A 14,883-nucleotide genomic window follows, 5' to 3' on the forward strand; every position below is an offset into this window, starting at 1 on the left:
TTGAGCATGTTAGGGAATTTTATGGGACCTTGCTTTCCTTTTCTGTGAATTGGAGATAATGATATTGCTAGAGATGAATATGAAGGTGAAATGAAAACAGATTGAGCTCAGTTCCTGGTGCTATGACTCAAGGAATCTAATAGCAGGCCTGAATATCAGTCTTTTAGAGTGGACCATGTGGAGACTCAGGGGAATTGAATAAATTGTCCAAGATCCCACAGATATTAGGAACCCAGGAAAAGAAAGATTTAAACCATGTGTCTCTATAAACTGGATGTTTACTGTTTTCATTCTACCATGCTGCCCTATTTCTATGTTTATTTTTAGTAAGAGCACTCATTTCTTCTATTTTCCTGAAGGCATTTTTCCCCTCCTGGCATCACTTTATTTCCACCCTCACTCTTCCCCACGATGGGGAAAGAAGATCACTTGACATCAGTTCTCTTGGCTACTTGGTGAAAAAAATTTGAAAAGCATTGAAATCTTGAGATCCCTAGGATAAGATCCCCTGTGGTCATTTGCATTGCCATCTTGTTAAAATAAAGTGATAGTTTACTGGACATTTAAAACAAAGTGTTTTTTGTTATTCTGGAATCCTGAAGTCCTATGGTTTAGAATTAATGTCCTTTTGTCCTAGTTTCTTTTAATTTCTCTTCAAGAAATGATTTAATATGAAGTAGCTTAAGGAATAAAGAGTAACAGCCATATTAATGATGGTCTCTTCTGAAAGGCGGTAAAGGATTAAAAGCACAGAGACCTTTTCTCCTTTTGCACCCAGATTTTATTCTTTTACATCTGCTGCCTTGTGAAAGTAGTAGGAGGCACTGAATGAATCATTGTTGCACTATTATTAACATAATGCCCATGTGTAGATTTATCAGCAGACTTTCAGTTTGATAAACTGTTGGCATGTAAATATTTCCTTGAAGAAATTCCAGTCCAGCTGCTTTTGCTTACAAATCTATCAATGGTTAAAACCACTGAATGTATTTTGCCCGTTTCTGAATTATAATTACATGTCTAATTGTGAATTAATTATAAAAGAGGAAGACAAAACAACACAATAAATATTTCCCCATTTCTGGACACATGTCAAGTTTCCCCATATTCATGAAATGTAAGACCTTACTCTCATATGACATGATCTTACTTTTTTTTGCCTTTCTATGTGCAGGTAGTTAGAGAAAACAAATTTGAAAAAATTATTTGATTCTTTGGAAGACTGTTTATTCCCTTGTTTTACTTTCTTCTCTATATACTTAATCTTTCCAGGACTTTAATTAAGATTAGATTTTGATATGCCAGTCACACTAGCATTGAAATTGACCTGAATATTGAATATCTGTTGCTTTCCAATGTTTTCATCACATGCAATCAAAATGATTCTACAATTGCCTTGATTTTCTGCTTTTCATCTGTGAACCACAGCAACCAAATATATACATTCACAAATTAATATGAATGATGAAAAAGCATCAGGCCGTGGGGCTATTACTATTCATTTGTGAGTTCACCTGAAATACAATTACATTGATGGGGAGACATCATCTGTACTGCTCAGACCACTTAAAAGGCATCTCATCACTCACTGTGCCTGTAACACAACAGCCACTCTGGATAGGCTGTGAAGGTTTGTATGTGTGTATGTGTGTGTGTTTTCATGAATGTGTGCCAAGAGGGCAAGTCTGAGAGAACCAGTTTTATACAGCAGTGCTCCCACCTCTGCCCCAGAGCACTTAGAAAGGGAATGTGGGAGACTGCAGAAGGCAGTTGTAGTGTGAGGCCAAAGATAGAGCACTCCTAGCTCAGAGAAAGAGCTTTGATCGCTTCTTGTTTCAGAAACCTGCTGCCCTTCTTAGCCCATTCGATCTGTACCAGGCATTCCAATGGTCTGCAGAAACTCAACCACAAAGATTCTTATTCATCTTTAAATCCCAAGATACAAAGTGCCCAGCATAGAGTAGCAGCCAAGTAAATGTTTATGGCAGCATGGAACAACGCTGAAGATCCCAGTAGAATTTCTCTGACAGTAGCCACAGTAGCAGGCAAAGTTGCAAGCACGGTGGTCTCTTTGTGAAGCAGACAAAGCTCTGGAGCCCATTTCTCTTCTCTGTTACTTTCTCCTAAGGGCCAATTCTTCTCAGGAATCTTCAAACAGCAACAGTAGCCACAAGAGAAAAAAATAATAATATAACCTAACATAGTGCAGATTGCTTGGCACTATGTTAAATGCTTTGGAAGCATTGTCTCATTCAATCCTCAAACAACCCTTTGAAGTCGAAAATATTTTTGTCCCCATTTTGAAGAGAAGAAAACTATTGTACCATTTTTCAGACAAGAATAACAAGGTGTTCAACAGGTGACATAAGAACTCAATGACGTCTGTTTCTCTTTAACTTTCAGATCTCTGTTGGTAAATTCTATCTGCCCCAGAGATTCTCTGATTTGCCTCTGCAAAGGAATTCCTTGAGGTTTTTGTTAGAAGTTCATATACTTTGGTTCTAAAAGTGGAAGAGGACAGTAGAAGGCACTTAGGAAGCAGTATTTTAATAAGAACACAGATTAGTTTGATTTAGTGATCTTAAGGCCTCAACTTACTCAACACTGAGTAGACGTAATTAACTTTAAGTGATTTTAAGAAGTTTTTCCTTAAGATGCTATTGAAAAGTAGTACCATTCCAAGAAATTAATTTGTTGTGCTACTGCCTCAGCTTTTGAGACTTGGGGTCAGATTTAAGAGAGAAGAAATTCTCCCTAAATCAACATGCCACCTGAACAATGTACATGGAAACTGCATTTATTAGCTCTATTTCTTCATAATAGGAGACTTAGGCAATTCATATGTGAAAGTCACAAGTGTCAGTATCAAGCTGATAAGTACACTTCCTCTGGCCTTGTATTGGATATTCCTTTTTTTTTTTTTGTAATCAAATGTTTCTTTATTTTTGTCCTTTCACAGGTAATATAGGATGCTTTTTAAGAAAAGGAAAAATAAACTCCCATAATACAGAAGGTTATAAAGTAAATGTTTGCCCTGTGCTTTCCCTAACTTCAACATCAGATTATCTTAAATCTGCCCAGTATTTTGTACACCGTATGTATATTCACATATTAACAAATACACTCAATTTAATTTACAATAGAATTTTTTCTGTATTAGGTTTTTTTTTAAAGTAATCAGTCTATCATGAACATCAATTTTAAGCAGTACAAACTTACCTCCACTTCATTCTTTTAATAGCTACTTAATATTCTATAAAATGGATGTAACTGTATTTTAGGTCTACCCTTATTGATGAAAACTTAAAATGTCTCTATTTTTCTCAGTTAATAAGTAACCCTAAAGTTATCATGTCATACAGAATCTCATAAATTTGTACATGTACTATCATTTTAAGTCAGAAAAGACATATAACAGATTGATAACAGTGATTGGAATAGCATTGTGTTCATGTCTGCCTATGTGTTTTTCTTTATGTTTGATTGCTGGTGTGTCAGAGTTTGCCAGCCCATTACCCTATCCTTTCCTTTTTCTCTTGGGCACAGCCAGACTACATTTCTAAGCCATCTTTGTAGCTGGGTATGGCCTTACAACTAAGCCCTAGCCGTAAGGCATGTCAGCAAGGTGAGGGACCACATCCAGGTCCAGTCCAGCCTGTGGAGCCTTGCCCACTGAAGTCCTCCCGGCCATCTTCTCTGCACTGGGCTTGATGCAGACAAAGCTGTGTTGAAGATGGCCTGGCTGAAACAGGGGAAGAGCCTGAGTGTCTGGATCCCACTATGTGTAGAAAAGTCAACTGCAGATATTGAAACCCCAATTTGCACTCTCAGTGAATGAGAAATAAACATTTACTGTACTCGATCTATAGTACAATTTTGAGTTTTATTACCTCAATTCGTAATACTCAATACCCCTCCCTCCTCCCTTTTAAAAAAAATCACTAATAAACATATATTGCTTAGGTAATGTTAAAGAGATTTTTAAAAATTTACCCAATTTATATAAAATTTTGCAGACCTAGTCATTTTTTTCTTCTCTTTTTATAGGGTTTTTTTTCAATCAGTTCAATCAATGTGATATCTTTTTTTTTCGCCCTGTCTTCTATACAGTGAGGTCTCCTTTTAGGTTGAAATTCTAGGGTTGTCTAATATTACTTTGAAGAGAACTGATCAGGCTTGTTATCAACAATGAAACTCTTATTCATCGAATAGTTCTAGGAACAGTCATGTCCGTTGTGAACTTGACTAGTAAACTATGTGTAAGAATAAAAAACAAAACAAAATTTTAGACTCAAGGAGGTAGGGAGGACCCTGTATGCAACTTATCAAAAGATCATGTAATAGGTCTTAATCGGCATCATCCAGTTAAAAAAAAAAGATAATGTTCCTTAAAGTCATTGAATCTGTTCAGTCATTGAATCAGTTTAAGACCAATACAATAAGAATATTTTATACTTTACAAAGTCCTGCTACAGCTTTCTTAAGGCTAATAAGTTTGCATTTTAAGAAACTGGAAAGTAATTCTTTTGGAGGAAAAACAGAGACATAAGACACAAGTACCTACAGTGTCATGCCATTGCATAACACCATATTTTTGCATAAATCTCATTGGGCAGACTTTCTAGTTATCTGTACTACACAATGTTTATTTGGTCATACTACATTTAATGAACTTATGCCACACGCGAGTTTTCCAACAATGATAACTAAGAAAAATAGTGACAACCTTAGAGAAGTAAACTTGACAAATGGGTGAATAAAAATCCTACAAGTTCTGTAAATGCAATCTCTTCATCACAAAAAAAGAATGCTTAATGGCCATTCCACTCTTTAGTCAACTAAAAGGCCTGCTTTACCTGTGATGTAAAAATAACTACCTTTAGCATTATTGAGAGTTATGCAACAACAGAGGATAATACTTTCCTATGAAAGGAATTTAGAAGTTATGTGCTGACTATTTGACTTTGAATTACCATTGGTTTTAGTAGTCTTCAGTGGAAATCTCATGAGTACTTATCCAGGGGTAAAATATGAAAAATTCAGTAAGTTATTTGAGTAGTTGTTAAATTCTACATTTCTAATTTAAAAATCTTTATTGTTGCTGCATAACGGGGACATTCACTCAGAAAAAATAAATGTATCTTAAAAAATGCAAGTAAACTTGCTTAATTAGATTGTAAACTAGGACCATATGTAATTCACCTTTTATTATCTCCCCCCAAACAGAATTTAGCAACTGTCCTTCATTCTTATTCCAGAAACAAAATAGAATGGATTGGTAATTTGAGGCTTGGGCTGTTCTCTTTCTTTTCTTTTTTTTTTTTTTTTTTTTTTTGCGGTACGCGGTCCTCTCAGTGCTGTGGCCTCTCCCGTTGCGGAGCACAGGCTCCGGACGCTCAGGCCCAGTGGCCATGGCTCACGGGCCCAGCCACTCTGCGGCATGTGGGACCTTCCCGGACCGGAGCACGAACCCGTGTGCCCTGCATCGGCAGGCGGACTCTCAACCACTGCGCCACCAAGGAAGCCCCTCTTTCTATTTTTAACATCATGGCTTCTCCAAAGAAATGGATAACAAAATACACCTAGAACATTATGAAACTATTGAAACTCAATGATTTAAAATGTTTCTTTAAAAATGTATTTAACAATAGACTCCTCAACTCAAATGGAGAGGAGATAAAACTCCAAGTTAATGGAGATAAATGCACAAATAAATTTGAAAAGATTTTATGTTAAACTTATAATTGTAATTTTAGGTAAAGAATAATGGTTCAAAGAGTGAATGTAACTTGCTAAAAGCCACCTACGTTGTGGACCTGGGCCTGTCTGTTTCCAAAGCTGATGTTTTTTTCTGCTACATTAGACCATATATCAGACAGATGTATTCTTGAATAAAAATTCACAGATAGGAAAATGGAATTGCAGTTGAAACATTTTGGGGGAGAATAAGAGATGAGAGAAGCAGAAATAAAAATTCTACAGATTTCTAGGCCAGACAAACAATATTCAAAATGTTTTCCTAATGCATATCATAAAACAGTCACAGTATCATACTGGTAATGATGGAGGACTTTATTTGTGAGAAGTTTTATTCTGCTAAAAACAACATCTGATAAATACTTGACTTGCCTTATTAAATATTTCATCATGAAAAACTTTGAGGAATCAATATGGGGAATTGCAACTCTGGACACTATTATGATGAGTAAAGAAAACTGGGAGTAGAAGCAAAATGATCTTTGGGAATAAGTAACCATGTCATTTTTGAGTGTATTAAAACCAAAGAAACGAAGGCTAGAAGTCAGCAGACACATGCCCAGGATTTTATGAATGTGTATTTCAAAATATTGAAAGGAAGATAGTTATAGTTCTATTGTTAGCTCTAAAAATAAAAGTGGCTTCAGAGATATATAGATCATATAGAACTAACTTCTAATGGTGCTATATCTTAATACTTAATATTTGAAAGCTACATTATTGCATTGAAGTCAATGACACCCTTTATCTCTATATCTATATATCTGTATCTATAACATTTATATCTATAGCTATGTCATCTATATATCTTACTAAAAGCTAATATAAACAGGGACATCTATGTAGCATACACATTATATATATATAATATATAAAATATTGTATGTATTATATATGATATATATCATATTTATCTGAGTTTAGATATTAATTAAAAATGTTTCTCTTTAAAGAATAATTAAAAACAACTTTAACCATGTAGAGCCTTTCTCTGTCCTTGGTCTACTTTGGATTTAGCTCTTCTTCAATCAACTTAGTTGTGTTGATTCTTTCCTCACTGTTCTTTTTCTCACAGCAGCCTGTGGTGGGGTGATCAGGTTGACCACTACTTTGTACATGGGTGTTTATAATCACAGTTCTTTTTTGTCTGCATTTAATCTTTCTTCAACTATTATATACAAAGTTTTCATCAAAATAATGTTTCTACAATACTATTTTCCTTCAATGTTCCTACAATGTTATATTTCCTGATATACATTATGAATGATGCTTTTTCTAGGGACAAATCAAAAAAATGCATCATTCCTATTTGTTTTTTCCTTTCATTTGTCAGCTGAATGGCTGTAGCACTGTAAGACTTATGACAACCCATATTATTGAAAGCACAAGACAAAACAAATTACATAATGTTTATTTCTTAAAAGATTTGGCCATCTTATTACTCTTACTACAAACTTATACTTTATTAATTACTATCTACACGTCTCTCTCTCTGCGAATTACTATCTATAATTCTTGAGTGTGGCAGAGACAGCATGCTCACTTAATATTCCATCTGTTCTCAGATTTCCCAGCCTCTTAACAGTTAGGTAAGGCTATGTGATTAGTTCTGATCAATGGACTGTGGGCAGAAGGGACATGTGACACTTCTTGGCCAAAGCATGGGATCAGAGTACATGGTCCTCTGCCATTTATTCCTCAATGATAGCAAACACAGTGATCTCATTTGAGGGTAGTAATCAACAGATTAAATAGCCTGGGTCACTGAGTCACCACTTAGAGGACAATAAACATGAAGAGGGTAAACTACAGCCCTTAGGTCTTACCCAGATCATCACCTCTTTTCGTGAACAAAAGTTTTTTTGAAACGCATGTTTATTCATTTATTACTACCAGTGGCTACTTTGATGCTACTGGAGCGGAGCTGAGTAATTGCTACAGATATTGTTTAGCCCCAAAGCCAAAAATCTGATCTTTTACTGAAAAATTTGTCAATGCCTGATTTAGAATATCAGTGAATAACATGGGATAGCTCTGATATCTTAGTCAGTCAGAACTAAAACCATTAATGTAATAAATATAATATTTCTAAAATATCCTCTAAGATATTCTCATAAATGATCATAAAATCACACATGATAAAGTAAAAGACATGTCCCCAAAGGTATATAATAAATTGTGATTTATTTCTAGACAAAAAGAATATTTTAAACGTAACATACAAAAGAGAAGATAAAATGTAAGCAACATCATTTGAATAAGTCAAGCAACTTATGCTAAAGATGGAACTGGATGCTCTTACAACAGAAATTTTCCTGTATATTATTCTCCATTTTGTGTTAACAATGTCAGTCCATTCACACTATGTATTTGAAATATTTTTTTCCTACATTTTATGGGCCATTAGTAAAGCAGAACAAAAATAGTGATTAACTTAAGATGTGGTGTATTTTTATACTGTTGATACTGCATAGGAGACAGGTCATATCTGAAGTAAAATTTGGCAGTTGCTGCTCATCTGAATCATTTCAGAGAAATATAAAGGGAAGAACTAGATCATGTATGTCATTGTGTGTGTGTGTGTCTATGTCATCACATTACATAGAATAAAGGATACAATGTTATCAGGCCTTGCATTTACTACATGTGGCTAAATAGCTTTTTTAACAGAAAAGATCTGGGAGAAGAAATTCACATTTCCAAATCACTTATATTGGGTTCATTTAAGCATAGTTTTCAAATGCAAGTTGCATTGAATACATGTTGATCATCATAAATGCATTTTCCATAGCTACTTATATTTCAAATGGTCTTAAATAGATCATTGTGGAAATTGAGTTATTTGATTCTGTGGCTCTTTTCCATCAACTCCTATTGCTCACCTCATTCATCCTCTACACATAAATCACATGTGTACATGCGCCGTGATTCCACGCAAGCGCGAACTTGCAGAAATGTTTATTTGTAGTAATATAGTAAGCTCTGGAGGAATATAGTATAAACCTTTGATATTTCTACTAGTAAAAAGTAACTCTGGAGGAAAATAAAAGCTTTTTATAGTACCATTTACTCTTGATATTGTACTCTTGTGTGCTGATTTTAAAGAGGGAGATGAACATGGCCTACATTCCCTTGCCTGTACCACTGAAAGAGTGAAAAAAAAGGTGTATCATAGACACAGGGCTCACCTGAACAGAGTGGATTAACTAAATTATTTGAGGCTGAGTTTTGCTATCTTCCAATCGCTTAATTTAAAGAAATATTTCCTCACAGGAGTCCTCAGCAAAATTCCAAATGGGGAAGATTTTTCAACTGCATTTTCCATCTTTCTTTTTTGATTTTTTTTTTTGCATGCTCTTTTGTTAACCATTATCCATGCTCAGAATGATTTCTGACTGTCCAAGCTTCCTATGCCATTTACTAAGAATTGGACTAGCCTTTACAACCAACTCAATTGCTATAATTTTTGCTTTATTTCTGTTGTTTTGACTAAAATAATGCTAATACATGACTGATCTTATTTTATACTTTTGTGCTCAAGCATTTCTTGTTTTTTTTTTTTTTGCGGTACACGGGCCTCTCACTGTTGTGGCCTCTCCTGTTGCAGAGCACAGGCTCCGGACGCGCAGGCTCAGCAGCCATGGCTCATGGGCCCAGCCACTCTGAGGCATGTGGGATCTTCCCGGACCGGGGCATGAACCTGTGTCCCCTGCATCGACAGGCGGACTCTCAACTACTGCACTACCAGGGAAGCCCAAGCATTTCTTTATAAAGGAAAAGAAGTTTTGAATTTGTGGAATATGTGAGTTATTTTTAGCAGGGAATATTATCTTGTAGTCTCTGGTAACTGTGGCCAAACTAATCCTCATTCCTATTATCAGTTTTACTTCCTCTCTCTGGAAGTTTTCCAGGTCCGTTATATCTTCTTAGAGAAATCAGTTGGATAGCCAGGAATTGTGTATAAGGTCCCTGAATTCTCAGTCTCTATATCACTCACATGTGTTTATTTGCTTTAACACATGCTTTTACACACACACACACACACACACACACATGCACACACACACAGAGCTTTCTTTATCTAAAGCTGTAATTTTCAGCTGTGGCTGCTAAAAATAAATACTTGGATACCTCTAAAAAACCCAAACCTATATATGTGCCCATCCCAGAAAAAAAATTTTTTTTTTTTACATCTTTATTGGAGTATAATTGCTTTACAATGGTGTGTTCATTTCTGCTTTATAACAAAGTGAATCAGTTATACATATACATATGTTCCCATATCTCTTCCCTCTTGCGTCTCCCTCCCTCCCACCCTCCCTATCCCACCCCTCCATCCCAGAAAAATTAATCAAAATTTCTGGCTGAGAATAGGTAGGAACTGGTATGTTTACAAGTTCCTCAATTTAAGAAACTCCAAATTGATAAAGTAATCAAAGGAATATTTTCAAACTAGGGGATTTTACAACTTAATTGTATTTATAGTGGCATAATACCACCTAATGATGATTGAAGTTATTGTTTTCCTGGCCTAGTAATACATAGTAATCACAGACTTTAGTATGTTATATCCAGCATCTCTATATATAAGCATCTCTATATATAATTAAAGTACGGAATTTGTTGCAGTTCTGTCGATTGCTTTTCATTGATCTGCAAACACACCAACAATCCTTGTGATTTTTGTTTATTGTTTGGGTTAAGATATGGTAATATTTTACATTTGTGGGAATAGAATATTGTTCAAATAGCAGTTAAAATTTGTTTCCCATGTATTGCATGTACATGTGCACAGTTTTGGGAAATAAGTTCAAATATGTTCCTTCTTTTGATTTCATAACTCTAACTTGTGGACTACATCCTAAGAAATAGACCAAAATGCCAAAGATGTAAATTACACTATTTATATAGCAAAATATATATTGTAAAATATCTATTAAAACACTACATTATATAGGTATAGGGAATAATCAATATTTTGGCCTCAATACTATAACTATTATTAATCATGTATATGAATATTTGGTCATATTAAAAGGTCAAAGGTGAATATCAAGATATTAAGATGATTATTACTGAATAATCTTAATTATGTTAAATGACTTATTTTAACTCTACGAGGAAGTGGACACCCATATGGCCTTCACCATGGGGGATTTTAGGCAATCAAGAAATGATGTGAGAATCTTTGGTAAGACATCAAGTCAAAGTTTACCTGTGTCATAATTTTGACCTTATTTATAGCTTCAAAAATAACAAAATATGCCATAATCAAGAATGGGAGCTTGTCAGGGTCATGCTTTTGATCCGATTCTGGCTAGAAATGGATGGTTGTGAGTTCTTGCAAGGTAGTCAAGCACGAGGTGAAGCAGTAAGCTTAGTGAGTTTGGAGTGTTGGAGGATGGAGTAAATACAAACTCACTGCTATTGCTGAGGTGCCATGGTTGCTGGGTGATTTCCAGCTGTGGGATTACTTTTCTGCCTTGGATCATGTCTTCAAGGAATATTGAAAGGCAATTCTATTCCCTCTCCCATCATTTTCCTGAATATGGCAGTTTTCTGAACATGGCAAGAACAAAGCTTGTTGCTTTTTGTCTTGTTTTGGTTTTGCTTTATTCCCATTTGTTTCCTGTTCTATCTATTTAGGTTGAACATATAAATTATCTCTGGCTTTAGAAATGTGGAAATTGGCCAGGTGTCAATGAGTGAATAGATGTGTATAGTTTGAAATAATGCCTCTGAGTTGTTTTTTTTGTTTTTTCTCTTTAAAAGGATGGTGGTACTAGATGAGCCTGTCTCCTGCAGACATTCATGATTATTTATTTACAAGAACTGGCAGCAGAGTTGGTATTTTTTAATGGACAGAATAAGATGGTTTTATATCTCAGGAGACTTGATTTAAATGGCAGACAAAGCAATCCAGACAGAATGGTATTAATGAAAGGTTTTAAGGGTTATGAGCGAGACAATATTCAAGTTGGTTTCCTCACAATTTCTTTAGCCCTTCATTGTTTTTTAATTACTCTTCAATTTTATTTTTTTATTTTAATTTTTTGCGGTACGCGGGCCTCTCACTGTTGTGGCCTCTCCCATTGCGGAGCACAGGTTCCGGACGCGCAGGCTCAGCGGCCATGGCTCACGGGCCCAGCCGCTCCGTGGCATGTGGGATCTTCCCGGACCGGGGCACGAACCCGTGTCCCCTGCATCGGCAGGCGGACTCTCAAGCACTGCACCACCAGGGAAGCCCTACTCTTCAATTTTAGTAGGTGCCCTTCATAATGAGTCTTCAATAAAATATTAAATAACAAATGAGTTTTTTAGAAAGAATTTCCATCATTAGTTTTATATAAAAGAAGAGAAAGGCATGCACTTTCCTGAAATAAACTCAACTTCCATGGGTCTTTCAAAATTGTGTTGTAGGGATTTAAGTGTCAGGTTAAATGGGCTACAAAGATTCAGAATAAAATCTAAAAAGTCTGGAGACTTGTAAAGAAATATTTGATTCTTCATAATTATGCCTAGTATTGGCCTTGGACCTCTGATTCTGAGTGACTTCCAAATATAGATTTTCTACCATTTGCCAAAATAAAGAATACTGTGCTAATAGCTAGTAAAGTGAGTTCGGGAACATTATTGATTAACTCTATCATTCATGCACTGCCTTGAAAATATTTAGTTACATGATTAATTCACTTTGCACTTAATCAGTCTATGAATTATGTGACTAACTATGATAAGCCAACTATGTGAATGATAAATTTAGTGAATAGAGTTTTCTGATGCATTTTATCTTTCCAAGTACATTATCAAAAGTGAAGCGTTGCCTCTAATCCTAAGGAAATATAGTGTAACTCTTGGCAGCCTACTGCTATAGCATATTTTTATTCATAAGGGAACAGGGCAATGCTTACTTTTCAGAAAGTAATATGCTTCCCGCTCTCTATGGAGCAAATTTTTATCATATCTATAATGGAAAGCAAATGATATGTCTTACTATAAGTTTAAGTTCCTGGTAGCTATTACCATAATTGAAGATATTGAAACGGTGGAAAATACCAGTGTGTAGAAGAATGGAAGGAAAGGAGGTAACGTGAAGGGAAAACTGGGCTTGTTGATGCCCCAATGTTTTCTGGTTCATGTATTTCAGAATAAGGACATATTTTGCATGTTCACTTTTATTTCTATTGTATAAGAGCATAACCATTTTAAGTCTTTATCAAAATGAAACAAAACAAAACAATAACAATAATAATAAACAAAAGCCAAGAGGCCAAGATACCTAATTAATTTTTACCAATTTAGTTAACCAGACAAGTTAATGAAAATTTTCACTGATTCAATTAAGTAAAATTTTCAATTAGTAAAATTTCACCAATTTCAATAAGCTGATTGTTAAACTGACTGGGGGTTTAAATGAACAGTTGAGTCCGTATGATGGTAGCTGCATAGAGAAGTAATATGATAATCAAGAAGTAAATGGCAGAACTCTGTATAAAGTAGGTACAGAATGAGACTTTATAGATGGTACTTTATCCCGTCATCATGTCAGAAGACTATTATATTAATTATATCTTCTAGTATGCTTCAAAATAATTACTACGTTTTTGACATTGAGAATTGATACATCCTATATTCTATTGTGAATATTATGCACTTTATATTGTCCATAAGTCTCTCTTACTCTATTTTGTGTGAATGCAATAACCCCCTAATTTGTATCACTCTTGGAATATCTATCCAAATCCATCCTGCACGAGGCAACTAGAGTAATCATTTTATAAACATGAGCTGGAACATGTTACTCCCCTTATCGGAATATTCAATGACCCATTATCCTAAAGATCAAGTTCAAAAGTCTCAAGGTGGCCCACAAGTGTGTGTATGTTCAGAAAGCTGCCTATGCCCTGCTTACTAGTACTGCTCACCTCTTTGTTCTCCAAGTTTTTCCCTTACAAAACTTCCAGTTCTACTCTTAACTTCTGTCAGCTCACCTACCTAACTCATCTTTGAGTTCCTGACTGTAACAGGTTTAAGAGGAACTTTTCCTGACCTCCTTAACTGGGACAAATCTTGCCATATGTTTGCATATTAACCTATATTTCTCTTTTGGCAAGAGTTATCACATTTTTAATAGCTTGTGCAGTTTTTCCAGCTTGCTTTTAAGATCCATGCTTGTGGGACCATACATGTTGTTTTTTCATTCAATCGATAGCATCCATAACTCTGTATGAGAAGATATACAATACATAGTTATAGATCAAATCTCTCAAGGAAATTACATACTGATCTAAAAAGATAAGCAAGCATAGAGCTTAATAATTTATTTGGTCATCTTAATAAAGTGTATCTAATATTTATATTTATAACAGAGCTATTTTATTCCAAGCTCTTTCATTCACCAGCTGAGGAATATAGTTTCATACCTCAGGAAGCAGTGACAGTTTTTCCTTGCTGCTATGAAAATGAAACCAATTCATTCATTTGCAAGTGACCTCATTCATTCATTCGCTTATCCAACTAATGTTTATTGATCCCCAAATGCCAGATCCCAGAAGCTGGGATCTTAGGCATATATTATTGAATATTGAGTTTTGCTTTGAATAACTCACTGAAGAGTGGAAGAGATGAACCAATATCAAATAATTACTATGATTTTATAATTTCTCTAATAAAAGCAAGTATAAGAGCTATGGGAGCTCCATCAGTTGTTTTAGCATTGTATAAACACAGCCACACAGCTTATTTTTTGCTCACAGTTTTTTTGACAGGATGAGTAAACATTCATAAAAAACTGAAGAAAGATATCTTGAGATAAATAACACAGTAAACTAGATTTGTTTGCCTCATACCAACCTCATCAAACTCACATCTTGCTTAACAACTGTCCTCATCATTTGATTTTCTTTCCTCCCCTTGAAAATTAGTCGTTATTCTTTACATTATTATCTACCCTATCTCATATGCTGTACTTTTTTTTTCTGACATTAGCAGATCATCAGGGAACTGTGCATGTTGTATCATGGTTGTGTCTCACAATGCACAGCTTCCTAACTAATTATTTATTTTCCTAAAAATAAAAAAGTACTGACATAAATCTGACACATTAACACTATTTTAAATGGAAAT

The sequence above is a fragment of the Grampus griseus genome (genome assembly GCF_964374135.1).
Source record: "Grampus griseus genome assembly, chromosome: 18".
Classification (NCBI taxonomy): Eukaryota; Metazoa; Chordata; class Mammalia; order Artiodactyla; family Delphinidae; genus Grampus; species Grampus griseus.